Source organism: Paramisgurnus dabryanus, chromosome 19 (assembly GCF_030506205.2).
Source record: "Paramisgurnus dabryanus chromosome 19, PD_genome_1.1, whole genome shotgun sequence".
Taxonomy (NCBI): Eukaryota; Metazoa; Chordata; class Actinopteri; order Cypriniformes; family Cobitidae; genus Paramisgurnus; species Paramisgurnus dabryanus.
In genome coordinates, this window is record NC_133355.1 from 3,300,937 (window position 1) to 3,318,479 (window position 17,543).

General features: G+C 37.9%; 1 protein-coding gene across 1 annotated transcript in view; it reads left to right on the forward strand.

Moving 5' to 3' along the window:
- Positions 1 to 2,380: 2,380 nt before the first annotated feature.
- ptk2aa (protein tyrosine kinase 2aa) overlaps positions 2,381 to 17,543 on the forward strand; it is a 60,506-nt gene continuing 45,343 nt past the window's right edge. The window contains exon 1 of the mRNA XM_065284082.1: positions 2,381 to 2,566. The gene's annotated coding sequence lies outside the window, so the exon portion shown is untranslated. The remainder of the gene's footprint in view (positions 2,567 to 17,543) is intronic.

A 17,543-nucleotide genomic window follows, 5' to 3' on the forward strand; every position in this document is an offset into this window, starting at 1 on the left:
TACTTGACAAAACATCACGGTGTAACATTAAAGGTTAAAAAGAAGAATCAAATGTATGCATTTCTTCTAAAAGTTTAAACCATTAGGGGGCAGCAGTGTCCTTTTACTCATCACAAAGCAAATCGATGTTATTCTCATGTAGACTTTCATATAGGCTCACATTTAAAATATTAACATTTATGCTTTATATGATGGCCACTATTTTTTAATACATTTGTATATGTTACAGTACATGTGCTGAACTTTAGTGTGCTGTATTCTAGTCACGTGATTGCAACATGTTTCATTCAGTTGTGTCTTCTGAACTATCACACAATAGATCTTCAGGAAAGTCAAGTGCATTATGATATACAGTACAGTTTGTCATCGTAAGCTTCATGTATTGGCTAATGTATTGGGTCGTGCTGGTATTGCAATCATTTCTCTATGATATTTTTAGTGTAGTTTCATAATTTGCAGATTGAAAAGACAAATGACAGGATTTGGTTCATTGAGCAGCAGTGAATGATCTGAGATTAGTGTTTATAATCATAATCTCTAGAGATGAAGGATTTGTGTTGATAATCTCTCACTGCTGTGTGCTGCCTTTAGAGTATGTCGAGGAATCGTGGACAGATGTTCTCATTCATCTAACACTGACCTCGACAGCAGACATTACATACAGTAGATACATTACAACACTCTTTTATTAAGTGTATACAGTTTCACATTACATTTAATGTACCACACATCTCACATTTGATCAAAATCTTCATTCAGTTAAACTCCAGATGAAATGAATCTCTTAATAACATTATTGTCCTCTGTGTATTCCTGGCATTGTATTTGCAATTTTTGTTCTCTATTTTTTTTCTTTCCTTTTTTTACGACTGTAGGATTACTGCTGTAATGTGTTGTTGTTGTTGTGTAAAAAAAAACTCACACATCACTTAATTAATATTACCCACTGCACAAAGTGATGTTCAAACAACATCTTTTGCACGTCCAATTTTGGTCCTCTAAAGGTGCAGACTGTGACACCAGGTCTTTTTTTCAATGTCTGCTGAACATCCAGTACTGACATTCATTGGACCACTGTCAACAAATTACAAATCACATCCAGGACTCCCAGCATGCACTGCGATGTGAATAAATGAACTTTTTTTACTATTTTCTTTCTCACCATTGTTAAGATTAATCTGATTCTTGATGTCTGTGTGTCTAAATGGCACAATGGTTTCTTAAAATCTGTCAGAATAATAAAGTGATACGTGTGAGTTCTGGTGGATCTCCTACTGTAGTATCACATCACTAACAGAAAAATATACTTTTTGGTTGATCAAACAGTGAGTGAATGAATAAATCAACTCACTAGATGATGATCTTGAAGCATCAGATACTAACCACCACTGTGAATATTACATTGTTGGCTTCTTTTTACCACAAAAATGCGATTTAAATAGCTCAGAGTCAATAGTCTTACTAAAACAAACACTGATCACCACAATGATGACTTTAAATTAAACAAACCAACATCTAAACCTTATAAGTAAAGAGTTTTCAACAGCAATATTTTACAGTATTCAGAAATAATGTTTTAACAACAGTTTGAAAATGATAAAGTGTAGCATTAACACAACCAACAAACGTAAAACAAAACTGGACTAGAATTGAATTTGATGGACTTTCTTTAACAAAAAACGTATATATGTTATTGGCTCGAGTTATAAAATATAGATGTGGTCAATTTTAGTGAGTGAAAACTAGTGTAGTTGAAACAGTAAAACATTTTTAAGTTGAATGAACAAATTCAGAAATTGCAAGTTGTGTCAACTTAAGAAAAATTAAGTTGAAACAAACAGCAACACCACGAAATCCTTTTAGTCCGACGTTCAAATTTTAAACTGCATAATGACATCCAAGTGGGGTCATTAATAGATGTCCAAATAGATGTAGACATCCAGAATTTGGACCGACGGACGTAATATAGACATGATCTGCACGTCCATCAGACGTCTAATGTGTATTATAGCAGTCAATTCACGCGCACACACGCGCACGCACGCACACACATTGGGAGTGTGTTATAGTCACTCTTTGTATTCAGGCGTGTTTTCTGCAGTGTAGTGGAATGTGTCATTCGCGAACAACGAGTCGTTCTTGTGAACCGAATCTTTTTATTGAGTTTCTTGAGTTTTACGTCAGTGTGGAGTGTTTTCCTGTTTTTTTTTCCACATGTACACAACATTTTGTTTTAAACAAAAAATGTACTTAAAAATTCAATGCTGTATGAGGAACACATTTGAGAAACTAATCAAATGAATCAGTGAATCACTTTAACCGTCCGAACCGAATACATGAATCGTTCTGAAAATGAATCATTATAACCGTGTCCGCGGGATCGCAAGCAGTTCCATCGGCGACTGGGAGGAGTGTGTGGGATTGGACTGGGTGGGCTGGTTTCTGCCCGTCAGCCATGTTGGAACGAGACGCTGGAATGAGAGATAAACGACTGTAGAAAAGAGAAAATCGGATCTGAATACCTCTGGATTATAATCATTGATCGATCACATCTGAGGACACACGGGTGAGTCGCGATCACGAACACTTTCACACATTTATTCACGACATTTATAACTGTCAGTGTGAGCTGTAAATGTAAGGATTCGTGTGCTGCCATGCGTTCATAAAGAAAACTGGATTAAATCTGATGGATTCGGGCAGAATATTCGCGGGATTTGTGCGGGATCGAGCAGAGATTGTGCGTTCAAGCATTGATACGGTGAATCAAAGCTTCTGTAACGGAAAGAGTCGTTTTTTACCTCAGCTGTTTACATTAAATTACTTTACCACAAACCGGTTTAACACTTAATTCAGTTACATGTTTTTGTTTTTACAACACAACACTTTGAAGTGTTTTATAATAATTAATGTCTGTTTTTTTGTATAATAAGTATAAAAGTCTCATTATGATGAATGAAAAAGTGGCTTTGTTTACTTTAATGATGTACACACAGGAATGAAGTATTGGTAAAAAAAGAAGAAGAATAATAATATCACGGTATTTCTTAATGGCTATAACGTTAGTCATTTGTAAATATATTATATTGTGAGGTGTAAACATCCATACTTATCAAAATCATTTCGTTTATCTCTGATGTGGATGATGCTGTTACCATGTTTACAAACACGTACCACGCCTTTACCATGCTTTTCAAACATGTTTAAAGGTAATACAGTTATTGGTAAATGGCACAATGGTAATATCAGTGTCTTCTTGACCTAAACTGTTCAGGTTAGCTACAGTAACTACTTGCCAGGTCTGTGGTATTATAAAAAAAGTACATAAGGAAATGCTTTGACGTAGTACTGTGATACATTTTTTTACAAGTGTCAGTTTAATATCATGTTTTAACATGTACTCGACTACTCGTCCTAACATCATGGATGTTTACATGCACTATAGTATTAATGGTGTTAATGTTATGTAGTGTAAATAGCATCATTAACGAGTATGGTAAACCTTCAGTACTACATGTAAATCCCACCAAATTATCTTTCAATAAGTCAAGAGACTAGTTATCAGATCAACTCCTTTAAAGGTGCTGTAGAATGTAAAACTGTATTTATGTAGGCATAGATGAATAATAAAAGTTTGTACGTACATTGTAATGACATATCGTGAACCTTGTTTCCTCCTTATGTTAACCACGTGCAAGCAAAAGACCGCTGGAAAACCGACCAATCTCAACATAACACCAACTGTGATGTTATAGTCGAGATGTATGACCCAACATTAAATTACACATTAATTACAATGTTGTTACAATGCTAAAAACAAAGTTGTGACTGCTGAGTTAGCCCTATATGCTAGTTAATGTTATATGTTAGCGTTTAGGCTAAAGTTCTACTATTGACGTTACAGTTACGTTTTGCAGGTCCATACTGAAAAAAACACAAACTTACCACTCAGAAACGTCCATTAACAATCTCCAAACGATACAGACTCAAACATAAGATCTCTTTACATACACACAGAGCTACTGAAGGAGCTGCTCTGAGAAACAGCCAATCAGAGCAGAGCTCAACATTATTATTCATGACTCTTTCAAATAAGGTAATAATAGACCATTTCATTATAAAAGCAAATCCTAGGGTTGTAAAAGGAGATTTTTTTTGGCACCTTCATAATGAATGTAGATGTGATGAACACCAGTAGTTATAATAAAACATGGATGTATTTTAGTCCTAAGCTTTGGGCATGTGTCTGTGATATACTGATGTGTGACAGTGATACTGTATTTCATGTGTCCAGGGTGATGAAAATGACTGGAGTATTTTTAGAGCTGGTGTTAGGGGAACAGCCACCCACCTTAAATCTCCCGGCTCTTCACTGTAAATGATGGCCAGGTTATTTTACGCATTAGCAGACACCTTTTATCCAATGCATTCAAACTATATCATTTGTGAATACACTGAGGATTGAACCTATTACTTTTAGCACTATGCTCTGCCAGTTAAAAGGATTTGATCTGTTACTTAAAAGTGTGCTTACAGTCTTTTTCTGCTACACTACTAAAATATAATTTGCAGAAGGACTGCAGATGTTGAATGTAGATGAATGCATCTTTTTGAAAGTGTGTTTTTCTGTTGTTTTAGCTGCACAGGAAGAGAAGCTGGGATAGGAAGTTCAGTGTGTGTTTGTGTGTGCATACATGTGTGTGATTATGGTATAGTGTTTAACCGAGATTGGTTTAGCAGGATGTTACTACCTTGTAACGTCCCTCAGGATTTTAGAGGAAAACGCCTTTGTTCCTTTGGGCAGATAGAAGTTGAAGTTGTGTATGTGTGTTAAAGGAGAACAACGTTTTTGTATTGTGATAAATTAACTTCTGGTGGAGTATTTTACAAACAGTTGTCTTTTAACACAATTCATATTTTGAATTATTATCAGTCAACATTATTTTATTAATACACATTACTGAAAATTTATCTGTAGATATTTGGTCATTAAAATTGTCTGTTTCAAAATCGTTTGTTTGCCAGATTTTTGAGTGAATTATGTAGGGATCGGACGATTACCAATTTCACGATTAACCACGTTAAAATGTCCTGACAGTTAGTATTATCGTTTAAAATTTAATTATCATTACAACCGTGTTGATTACCGTGATTTTGAAAACTCGCAGTAAATTCTGTCCAGCCAGAATCAGTTTGACGCATCGTACATGCAACATCGTTTTTTTGCACAAGAAGGCATTTAAGGGATAATGTATTGTATCCATTCACGGTAAACTTATTAGGCTGATTTTTTTTTACCACAGAAATAATTTCAGGGACATGAAATATTAAATTGTGATTTTCAAAAATAAAACTTGTTCAAATTTTTTCAGTGTGTGTATCAGTTTTTTTAACATTTCCATCTCATTTTAACAAAACCAATATAATATTGATAACCAAGATAACTTTGGTCACTATAATCATGATATGAAATTTTCATACCGCCACATCCCTAAATACATATTAACTTTTTCCCCGCCATTGAGGAGTTATTCTGTCAATTAAGAGAGAACATTTCCCTGCCAATGACGCTTCCCTTATGAGTTTTTACGGTAATCTATAATTCCGCTCTTACCCAATTCATAAAAACTAAAGCATCGGCTATTCAACAACATTTGAAACTCTGTGTATGTTTTGATTATGATTCTGATCTCTGTCAAAAGTCCTTTATAAAAATGCTATTATTTCAGCTTTTTGCTCAAAATTTGGTATTTTTGAAAAAACCTACCCATATTTGAGAGGTGATAAAAAGAGTGAAGATAGAATGAAACTTTTTTCTGGTTTGTTTGTTTGTTTGTTTGTTTGTTTAAAAGCAGAGGGTCTGTTCTTTCATTTTAAATATATTTTTATAGAAGAAAATTTTCCTGAAAGCATTTTGTGAAAATCACTGCTGGCAGGCAACTTTAAAAAAGGCTGGCGGGGAATAAGATAATAGAAATATAGTTTTTTTTCTTCTGTTTGGAACACAACTGACAGATGAATCCCAAAGTCTCTCTCTTGGGCAGCATTGTTAATGGGTACGATTTTCTTTTGCAAGTATTTTGTAGAATGCATTATTTAATGAATATCAGCCTCCTTTCTGTATAGATATCAACCTTAGTTATTAAAATTATTGGTTGATCCTTTAAAAAATTTATTTTTCATTTTACCAGCCATCAGCAGCAGTCATGCTTTTTACATATCACAGGGTTTCCGCACGGCATTGAGATGCATTAAATTCATTAAAGGTGCAGTGCGTAACTTTTATAAGTATCTCTTGACAGAAATGCAATATAATCTACATAAATATATTATCAGTGGTGTAAAAAGACCTTACAAAATGAACCGCTATGTTTTTATTACCTTAGACTGAGCTGTTTCTATCTTCAAACACCATCATCTTACATGGAAGTCGCTGTCATGTTTCTACAGTGTAATGGACAAACTGTTCTACAGAAAGTGTTTCATCATTATGTTGTCTCAGACGACGACATGTTTGTCCTGTGGCGACTACCGTAGCTTTTTTATGCGTTTCAAAAGGGAGGGGGGAGCTGTGGACTGAGCTGTTGGTTGCAATTCGCAATCTCGCCAATAAATGCTGCTAGAGTCTCCACACAGCACCTTTAAATGGCATTAAAAAGCATCAAATTAAACTTGATGATCCCATCCCTGCAGAAACCCTGTATCAGTACTGATTACTGCCAAACTCATGTTTATTTTAATGACAGATCCAGAACCTGTCCATGTGTAATCTGTGCTGTCAGGGGCTGAACAGTAGATCTATTCAGAATGAGAGATGGTGCCACTGTACTTTCCACACATCTCAATGGCCCATTCAGAAACCATCTGAATAACCCAGCAGAGGTGATGCCACTTACATTTACAACAAACATCTTACACAAGTCTTGCTTTATAAGAGTCCTCTGGAGTGAGTTTCTTCTGTGTTTGGTGCTCCAGTTTTCAGCATGTTTGTTTTCTTCCAGCAGAATGAACGTTTCTGTGAGTCTTGCCCAACTCTGGCCATGCTGAACGGTTTTCTTTAATTCAGAGATGTTAATCCTGGCTGATATTGGTTTGGATCCGTTCAAATAAACCAAAGGGATCTGAAAATGCTGAAATGACTGAGGTCTTTGTACAAGAGCTGAACTCATACTGAAGTTTGAAGGTTTTTCTGTGTGTTCGTGTTGTGCTGGTGTGGTGTTAAGACCTCTCCACAGGAAATCAGCTTTGAGTTGTTTCCAGTTTCTTTAGGCTTTAGCTCAAAAGCTGTGGCCGGTTTTCCTCAACACCCAGAGGTCATTAACACATAACTGTGTGCCACAGGACAGGAAGTCACATACAAACAACACAGCAAACAATTTTTAGATTAAAAGATGTCTTATAGGCATCCAAACACAGCCAGGTGTAGGCTAAAACAAGGCACAGTTTGGGCTATCAATGAATATTTAATAGACGTCTAACCTTAGCCTGAAAATAAAATAAATCAATAAATTAAACCAAACACCTTGTAATCACTGTTGCCTTTGTATTCTTTGCTATTTAGGGAAAAACTCCATGTAACCAAATTCAAGTTAATTTTGTCTAGAAGCGTGTTAATCATAGCTGGACTATATCGGGTCTGTAGTTAACCTAGATGGTAAAATGAATGACGACTATTGCATGCTGTGAATCAAGAACAGATGTTGCATGTAGAAGGTTAATTTGAGTGCATTGTGGGATACGGTATTTAAAGGGACACTCCACTTTTTTGAAAATATGCTCATTTTCCAGCTCCCCTAGAGTTAAACATTTGATTCTTACCATTTTGAAATCCATTCAGCTGATCTCTCGGTCTGACGCTAACACTTTTAGCATAGCTTAGCACAATCCATTGAATCTGATTAGACCATTAGCATTGCGCTAAAAAATAACCAAAGAGTTTCGATATTTTTCCTATTTAAAACTTGACTCTTCTGTAGTTACTAAGTGTACTAAGACAGACAGAAAATTAGAAGTTGCGATTTTCTAGGCAGATATGGCTAGGAACTATACTCTCATTCTGGCGTAATAATCAAGGACTTTGCGGCCGTAACATGGCTGCAGCAGGCGTAGTGATATTATGCACTGCCCGAAAATAGTTCCCTTGGTTACTTTCCAATGGCAGGGGACTATTTTCGGGCAGTGCATAATATCACTACACCTGCTGCAGCCATGTTACGGCCGCAAAGTCCTTGATTATTACGCCAGAATGAGAGTATAGTTCCTAGCCATATCTGTCTGCAAGTTTTAAATAGGAAAAATATTAACACTCTGGTTATTTCTGAGCGTGATGCTAATGGTCTAATCCGATTCAATGGATTGTGCTAAGCTTTGCTAAAAGTGCTAGTGCCAGACCCGGAGATCATCTGAATGGATTCCAAAACTGTAAAAATCAAATGTTTAACTCTAGCGGAGCTGGAAAATGAGCATATTTTTAAAAAAGTGGATGTTCCTTTAATGCTAAAAGTGGTTGTATTGTCTTTCTTTATAACACTGCGTTTTGGAACACTTTGGATCATGTGTCTATCTGTTAGGGTTTACATCTGACCCTGTGTAAGATGTCTTTTCTCTATGACATGGTCCTGATGTTTCTTCTGGTCGGTTTTTGAGTTGAAAAAGTTTATAATTTCATGGTCGGTCTTTAAGAGGTGTGGATGGTGCTGTCACAGGCATGTCACAGGTGAATAAATGCTCAGGCCTGTTGGGACTCGCTTACATGTACCCAGAAGCTCCAGTATTTAACATTAAAACAGTCAGATGCTCTTTTCAACTTCTGAGTCATTTTATTTTGCCATTTAAACCCCACACAAGAATCTACTAAAATAAAAAAGCATATGAGAATGTTTTAATACCGCAATCACCTATCTTTTCATTTATATTTCCAGCTCTGGTTTGTGTACCAAACTAAACTCTTCTGGTCTCATTCTGCTAGATGATGTTTGTGTCTATGGATTTTAGCAGGTGTTTGAGGAGATAAGATGATCCACTGGATCTTCTGAAATCTTCTGATGTCTCTCTGATTCCTTCATTGATTAATGCCTCTCTCTTTCCCTTTCATCTGGGTTTATTTGCCATTCTGGTCTGTCCTCTTTATACTGCAAGATATCTTTGGATCTCTGTTAAGCTTTTTTTAGAAATATTTGTGATTTGATTAATTATAGTAAGCACACACATGCTGTGTTGTTTATGTATTCATTAGCTAAGTAGCTTCTTTGGCAGGCTTTGCAACACACATCGATCGTCTGAATGTGCGTTCACACCAGACGCAAATGAAGCAAATAAATCGCGATGTTGGTGCGTAGTTGGACGCTTGAACATTTTGATTTAACTCACTTTATTCACTCGTGAAATTCAGATGCGAATTTCCTCAATTTGCCAGCTTTAGCCAGCTTGTAGTCTCAATATGTGTGGTTAAATCTATTTCTGCCTCAGATCGCTACTTCAAAATCGCGTCACTACTAGAGCAAGCTCCTGATTGATTAATGCGGCACGAATATCCACCAAAGTTCACAATTTTCAACTCGTGCGTTTCAAGCAAATCATGCGTTACGCACGTCAAATGCCCGAATCGCGACATTGGTGCCTCCACATTCACACAAATCGCGTCACAGGATATCTTTTGCATCTTTGCATTGACTTATCATGTAAATCACTCACGCAACGTGTTGTATATAAAGTGCTGTATATAAAGTCAATTATAAGCAATCCTCTCTTATCCACTCTGATTTCTCTTTCTTTTTGGTGTTTGTGTGTTATTAGTGTTGAGATTGTGGTTTGGTTTGTTTAAAGCATTTTAGTTGTTCACTAGCTGTAGTGGTAAAACTCTGATCCTTCTAGCTGCTCCTTTCACAATTGAAGGAAATGAGCTCATAGTTCATCACTGTGTTCACAAGACTTCAGCTGGACTGCAATACACACACACACACACACATGCATTAACACACATTTGTATCCTCAAAATGCAGTGGTGACGGCGAGAGAATGGACACGGTCACGTTTGAAAGATTTGATTGATTAAGACTGACAAATATGTTTGTATTGATGTTTATGAGTTGTATTTGTCATATATATTTAAATAAAGTCTGTGATTAAAGGGTTTTAGTGAAAGACTGCTGTAGACCAGTGCAGAATAATGTTCAGGTAATAATTAGTCACTGGTTTAAATGTCAGAGAAGGATGTCTGCTGAAATGATCTACAGGGTCAAACATTTCAACTCTGACCTCCCATCCAGCCCACTTGAGCTCATATTCTACCCTGGGGTTGAGGTGGTGAGGGGATCTGATGGCTTTTAATTAGGTTATATTATTGTCAAATGTGAATCACCGAGAGAGAGGGGGGATAAAAGCCAGACAGAAAGCGAGAGAGACATTGTCTCTCAGTGTCAGTGTTTAACCCGGAATGCTGGACTCATTTGTTACAAATAATCTGCTGTGAATCACAGCATCTGTAAAACAGCATGAATACTGTAATAATACAGTGTGTTACGGCAGGAATATTGTAATCATAGTCCCTCCCACTGTACATTACAGCAGGAATACTGTAATTGTAGCCCCTCCCACTGTACATTACAACAGGAATATTGTAATCATAGCCCTTCCCACAGAACGTTACAGCAGGAATATTGTAACAGTTTCCCCTCCCAAAGGACGTTACCGCAGGAATACTGTAATTGTAGCCCCTCCCACAGTATGTTACAGCAGAAATACTGTAATTGTAGCCCCTCCCACAGTATGTTACAGCAGGAATACTGTAATTGTAGCCCCTCCCACTGTACATTACAGCAGGAATATTGTAATCATAGCCCTTCCCACAGTACGTTACAGCAGGAATACTGTAATTGTAGCCCCTCCCACAGTACGTTACAGCAAGAATATTGTAATCATAGCCCTTCCCACAGTACGTTACAGCAGGAATACTGTAATTGTAGCCCCTCCCACAGTACGTTACAGCAGGAATATTGTAATCATAGCCCTTCCCACAGTACGTTACAGCAGGAATACTGTAATTGTAGCCCCTCACACAGTACATTACAGCAGGAATACTGTAATTGTAGCCCCTCACACAGTACGTTACAGCAGGAATACTGTAAATGTAGCCCCTCACACAGTATGTTACAGCAGGAATACTTTAAATGTAGCCCCTCCCACAGTATGTTACAGGAGGAATACTGTAATCGTAGCCCCCCCAACGGTATGTTACAGGAGGAATACTGTAATCGTAGCCCCTCCCACAGTATGTTACAGGAGGAATACTGTAATCGTAGCCCCCCCAACGGTATGTTACAGGAGGAATACTGTAATTGTAGTCCCTCCCACAGTATGTTACAGGAGGAATACTGTAATCGTAGCCCCCCCAACGGTATGTTACAGGAGGAATACTGTAATTGTAGCCCCTCCCACAGTATGTTACAGCGGGAATACTGTAATAGTAGCCCCTCCCACAGTATGCTACAGCAGGAATACTGTAATTGTAGCCCCTCCCACTGTACATTACAGCAGGAATATTGTAATTGTAGTCCCTCCCACTGTACATTACAGCAGGAATGCTGTAATAATTTCCCCTCCCAAAGGACGTTACAGCAGGAATACTGTAATTGTAGCCCCTCCCACAGTACGTTACAGCGGGAATATTGTAATCGTAGCCCTTCCCACAGTACGTTACAGCAAGAATATTGTAATCATAGCCCTTCCCACAGTACGTTACAGCAAGAATATTGTAATTGTAGCCCTTCCCACAGTACGTTACAGCAGGAATACTGTAATTGTAGCCCCTCCCACAGTACGTTACAGCAGGAATATTGTAATCATAGCCCTTCCCACAGTACGTTACAGCAGGAATATTGTAATCATAGCCCTTCCCACAGTACGTTACAGCAGGAATACTGTAATTGTAGCCCCTCTCACAGTACGTTACAGCAGAAATACTGTAATTGTAGCCCCTCCCACAGTATGTTACAGCAGGAATACTGTAATCATAGCCCTTCCCACAGTATGTTACAGGAGGAATACTGTAATCGTAGCCCCCCCAACGGTATGTTACAGGAGGAATACTGTAATCGTAGCCCCTCCCACAGTATGTTACAGGAGGAATACTGTAATCGTAGCCCCTCCCACAGTATGTTACAGCAGGAATACTGTAATCGTAGCCCCCCCCAACGGTATGTTACAGGAGGAATACTGTAATTGTAGCCCCTCCCACAGTATGTTACAGCAGGAATACTGTAATTGTAGCCCCTCCCACAGTACGTTGCAGCAGGAATACCGTAATCATAGCCGATCCCACAGTACATTACAGCTCTTACTCTCTTTTTATCTCTCTCTCTCTTCCCCTTCCTCCCTCTCTGTCTCTCTCTCTCTGTGTCTTAGTATGTGTCTCAGGTTGTTAGTCAGGATTTGACAGGAGGAGGGTGAAAGTGTGTCACAGAGGTTCAGAATGTAAGACGCTGGCTGGATTTTTAATCTCATGTGTATGTGAGTTAAGCAGCTTTAAGTTTTTTACGCTCTTCAGGTTTCGTGCAAGGAATTTTAAAGCTGTTTTGACGTGCCACTCGTACGACCTTGAGTATGAGAATCAGTCTTTTCGTTCTCACAAGACCAGGGTCAAACACAAGAGCAGATGAATCCCCATCCTCAAGAACATTAGGATGGAAACATGATGCAGTGATGAAACGTGCTATTTCTTAATATTTTGTTACCTAAATAAATGTAATATTGTGATTTTTTTATTTATTTATAATTCGTAGATTTTTGTCTATTTTGTTTCTGTTAAGGCTGTGACAAATGTGTTGTACTGCAACTACCTTTGCGACTAGATATCTTTAAAGTATTTATTCAGTATCACATTAATATTTTTACATAATATCTCCCACCACTAATCAGAGGTAATTTAATCTCAGGTGTTAATGAATTGTTGAAGATCCTCTGTGTGTCAGTGTCAGTCTGCTGTTTACACAGTTTGTTTTTATGATCTCTGAAGGGATGGGGGCGGAGCCACAGCTGCCCATCACACACATTGAGAGGGTAATGACAGGTTCCTGAGGTTATTGTTGGTGACATGTGTGCGTGCGTGCGTGTGTGCGTGCGTGTGTGTGTTTGTGTGTGTTTTACTCTCTCTCTTTCTCTTTTTTTAAGCTCTCTCACTCTCCTTGACTGTCCCCCACTCTCCCCACTCTCTCTCTCTCCATCCCTCCCTCCCCCTCGAGCTGTCTCATCTTTTCTCTCTTGAGCTCGGAGTGAGAGACAAAGACATCCATCCGTTCAGCACACGCACACACACTCATTTACTGAGAGACGTTGTTGTTCAGCGCTTTCAGTTGTATACTATGAGTGCCTGTTAACTTATGTGTGTGTTTGTGTCAGTGTGTCAGTGTACAAAGCTGTATTTTACGGTTTGTTGAGGTGGATTAGACTTCTTGTTTTTTAATGGAAGGACTTTACCATGGTAAGTGCTTTCCCTGCTGCTCGGAGCGGCCACATTATTCTGAGCGAATCCTTTTCTCTTGACTCTCTCTCTCTGTATGTTTGTGTGTGTGTGTGTGTGTGTGTGTGTGTGTGTTTGTGTGTGTGTGTGTTTAACATAGAGAGGCTTGTGTTTGTACAGATTCTGGATAATTACATTTCCATAGATTTAGCTTTTATTAACAAAAGTGCACTGCACCGTTAAACTGCTAAAGAGTGTTACTTGTACTCCGGTGGTAGATCTGTCAGAAGGATATTGATGATTTTTATAGTTGTGTATTTTATTTTTATATTTATTTTTTTTAAAATTTAGTTTGTTATATTTAATAACACTTTGAATCTGAAAGACACTTTATTTATTCTTGGGTCATTTGTGGAAGTTTTGCTGTATTTAGTATTACAGGCGAATGCTGACAGTGTCAGACCTGCACAGATATATAAATATATAATATTCATAAATGTGTATAAATAATAGAAACATGACATCATGATGTTAAATGTACACCTGCATCATGACTCAACTGATCATCAGTGATGGTTAATATTTAATGCCAGTGTCATTATTTTTACCCTTATGAAATATTCATGTAAAAGTTTTGTGTAAAGCGAGCAAAAGATTGTATGAATGTTGTATGAATTTTAATGATAAGGTTCAACACTTCATACTTATGGTGGTTATTTTTGTCATCATAAGTTGTTGTTATATTAAGGTCATATGCAGATTGATATGAGTGTGCATGCATGCATGTGTGTTTCCTGTATATCTGTTTGTACATGTTGCAATATAACTCTGATATTTGGATTATAAATTATTGCTCTCCTCTGATTGGACAATTGGAGTGTGAACTGATGCATGATTGAGTTGTGTAAAGAGATTAAATTCTGGCCTTAATTTTGTTTGACAGGTGTAATTGTGTGTGTGCGTGTGTGCGCGTGTGTGCGCGTGTGTGTGCATGTGACATTGATGTAAACATTGTTGGAAACTATTGTTTAAAATCTTCAACTTCTAGATTTCATTATACATGACTTTTACCGTGCATTGTGGGTATTCTCTTGAGTTTTGTACATGACTTTGCAACTAGGGGTGGGCAAAAAAATCGATTCTTAGATGAATCGCGATTCGGACGTGGGCCGATTCTGAATCGATTCACAAATGTCAAGAATCGATTCTTAAATGTTAGTTTACAAAATAACGTCACGTTATCAGAACCAAAAGGCGGAACTCAACTGGGGGAGCGGTGATGCACACGGACAACTTAAGAGAGCGCGCCCTGCAAGAGCGCATAGCCGAGCTTACAAGAGCAGAAGAGAAAGAACACTTTAAATGCTTGTAGGACTATACTGCATATATCTCTACACTGAATTTAGGGCTGTCACCATTACTCTATTCTTTTTGAGGAGTTTTAAAAAAAATCCTTGAGTACATGTCGAGTACTCCTTAAAATAGCGGAGATGCGGTTTAGTGAAACAAACAGTATCAGAAGCATACAAATCAGCGCTACGCTGCCTCTCTCTCCCTCTCGTTTGCTCGCTCACACACACCGTGCGTGTGAATCAGGAACTGCGTGAGGCAAGAATGCGCATCCATGTGAATTTTGGAAGTTAAAGACGACTGAGCTGCAGTCGCATGGCAAAACACATTTGAGAAGAAAGGCGCAGCAACTCAAAAAGACCTGCATGTTTCACAATTACTCCAAAAGACCATAATGACAATTTTGCGCGTGGAGCAGCAGTTGTGCGATCTACCGGCATTGCCTTTGCGATCGACGTATTGTACACCCCTGCCCTAAACCATCCGCAGACTGTTTAGATATAACATGAATATACTTCTGTAAAAATATGCACATAGTTTGTTATTCAGTCGCTGGGTGCGCTGCATTATATAAATACAGTAATACTGCCAATCACTGTGTATAATGATGATGATCAGACGCTTAACGTTCGTGGAAGTTAATGCCGGTTAACATATAGAATTAATATGTCACGTTAAATTAATATTTTTACTGGTTTTAATGTCTTACAACAGAAACAACACATGTATGTATATAAGAATGACATTATTTATCCCTAGTTGCATTAAAGTACAGTATATGACAGTTCAGAGACTAGCAAAAGCGCAAACATTAACCTGGCTTTGAAAGCAAATGCGACGTAATGACGTCACAGATATGCAAATTAGTACGTCAAGAATCGATTCTGAATCGAATCGGGACCCTAAGAATCGATTCTGAATCGATTCATGAGGGTCCAAGCGATTCCCACCCCTATTTGCAACATTTTACATACACATTTTATTGCAAAGCAATATGGGACTGAAGAGTGCATTCAATATCCCCTATTTTTTAGACACCAATACAAAATGAAGATAGATGAGGTGATACAGCTAGGATGACCACCCGTCCGGCGTTACATTGTACCGCATAGCATTTTAAACCTTTGTTCCGTAGGTCGCATATTAGGAAAAATGTCCTGCATTTTTATCAGTATTGATTTTTATTTGTCATTTGAAAACATGATGCATTCTTTAAAACTTATTTAAAATGCTACATAGTTTCTCCTCTATTTGACAGCGCTACTTAAAAAGCCACAAACTCGTTCACACAATATAAAAGCCTAATGTTTAAAGGTGTTGTGTGTAGATCTTTAGCAGCATCTAGCAGGGAGATTGTGAATTGCAACCAACGGCTCAGTCCACAGCTCACACCTCCCTTTCGAAATGCATAGAGAAGCTACGGTAGCTGCCACAGGAAAAACATGTCATCGTCTGAAATCAAACATGCACTATGTAATTTATACAATAATTCCTGTAGTAAAATTACAGAATAAATGTCTTATTTAAGAATTATTTTGACTTCCATAATATTTACTAAAAAGTGAAAGTAAATAAATGCACAGTATAAGGTCTGCACATTAAAACCACACGCTATATGAAACAGAGCGACACTAGAACAGGTGTGCTATACACGCTGTCATACCTGACATTACTTCTGTTTGTTTTTACTTTCCTTCAGACATTACTCCATCATTCTGACCTTCAGTAATCACAGCCGTCGTCTGTCCTTTAAAACACAACCTCTTACTCTAATGAAATCACAGTCGTGTCAGGAGCTTTCAGCAGGTTTAATACACAGATGTTTTGTATTATTATAGGTTCTTAAAGATTCAAACTCCGTCTCCTGTTCATAAAATCGGTACAATGCAACGGCAGGCATATTACTCAAGTATGTTGGCTAGTTTCAAACCGACGCAGCTATAATTTTTACAGCTAGTGCTACATTGTTTAAATAGCAAATCCATTTATGCTCACCTGTTCACCCATGGATGTGTTTGGTCTGAAAACGTGGTGTATTTAACTGAAAACGATTGTGCCATTGACCAAACATGCCAGAATTGAAAATGAAAGGATTAAAATTATTAAAGCGTAACTAAACCCCTGGTCAGAGCCTGACTCCACCCACTGCAATATTTGAAAAATGCAAGAAAAGTGGGCAGATCCCAACGGAGATAGAGGGGACGAACTAAGTGTGTGGTGAGATCGTAACAAGGGCGTGGTGAACTTGAACCTGGTTACGTCACGAGTCATTTCTTGGACCCAACATCCAATAGGAAAATTCAACTGCAGTAGCCACCGTTCAACCTCAAGAGGGCAGCACTCAGACGTTTTTACACCATATATTGTAGTATTGAAACACTTTATCCAAATGTCAAAAAACTTACTAAAATCAATGAACAGCACTAATAAAGCATCATTCTTACAGATCATTAACTTAAAAAAGTTGGTTTGGGGTTTAGTTACTCTTTAATATTGTGTGCAGGTCCATTTCCTTTTTGGAGAAGCGTTCAGTCTTTGCTCTTGTTAATTCTGACATGTAAATAGAGAATCCGCTTTAGTGCGAGCACAACTGGCTTTTAAAGGGAATGTCAGATGAGACTCTCATTGGTTTATTGCACGTTACGCCCAAAACACACCCATGACTCATTAAGAGAATAGGAACAACCTTGTAGGACCATGCACCTGACCGTTTCTTCCATCGTTAAACTAGCAAAAG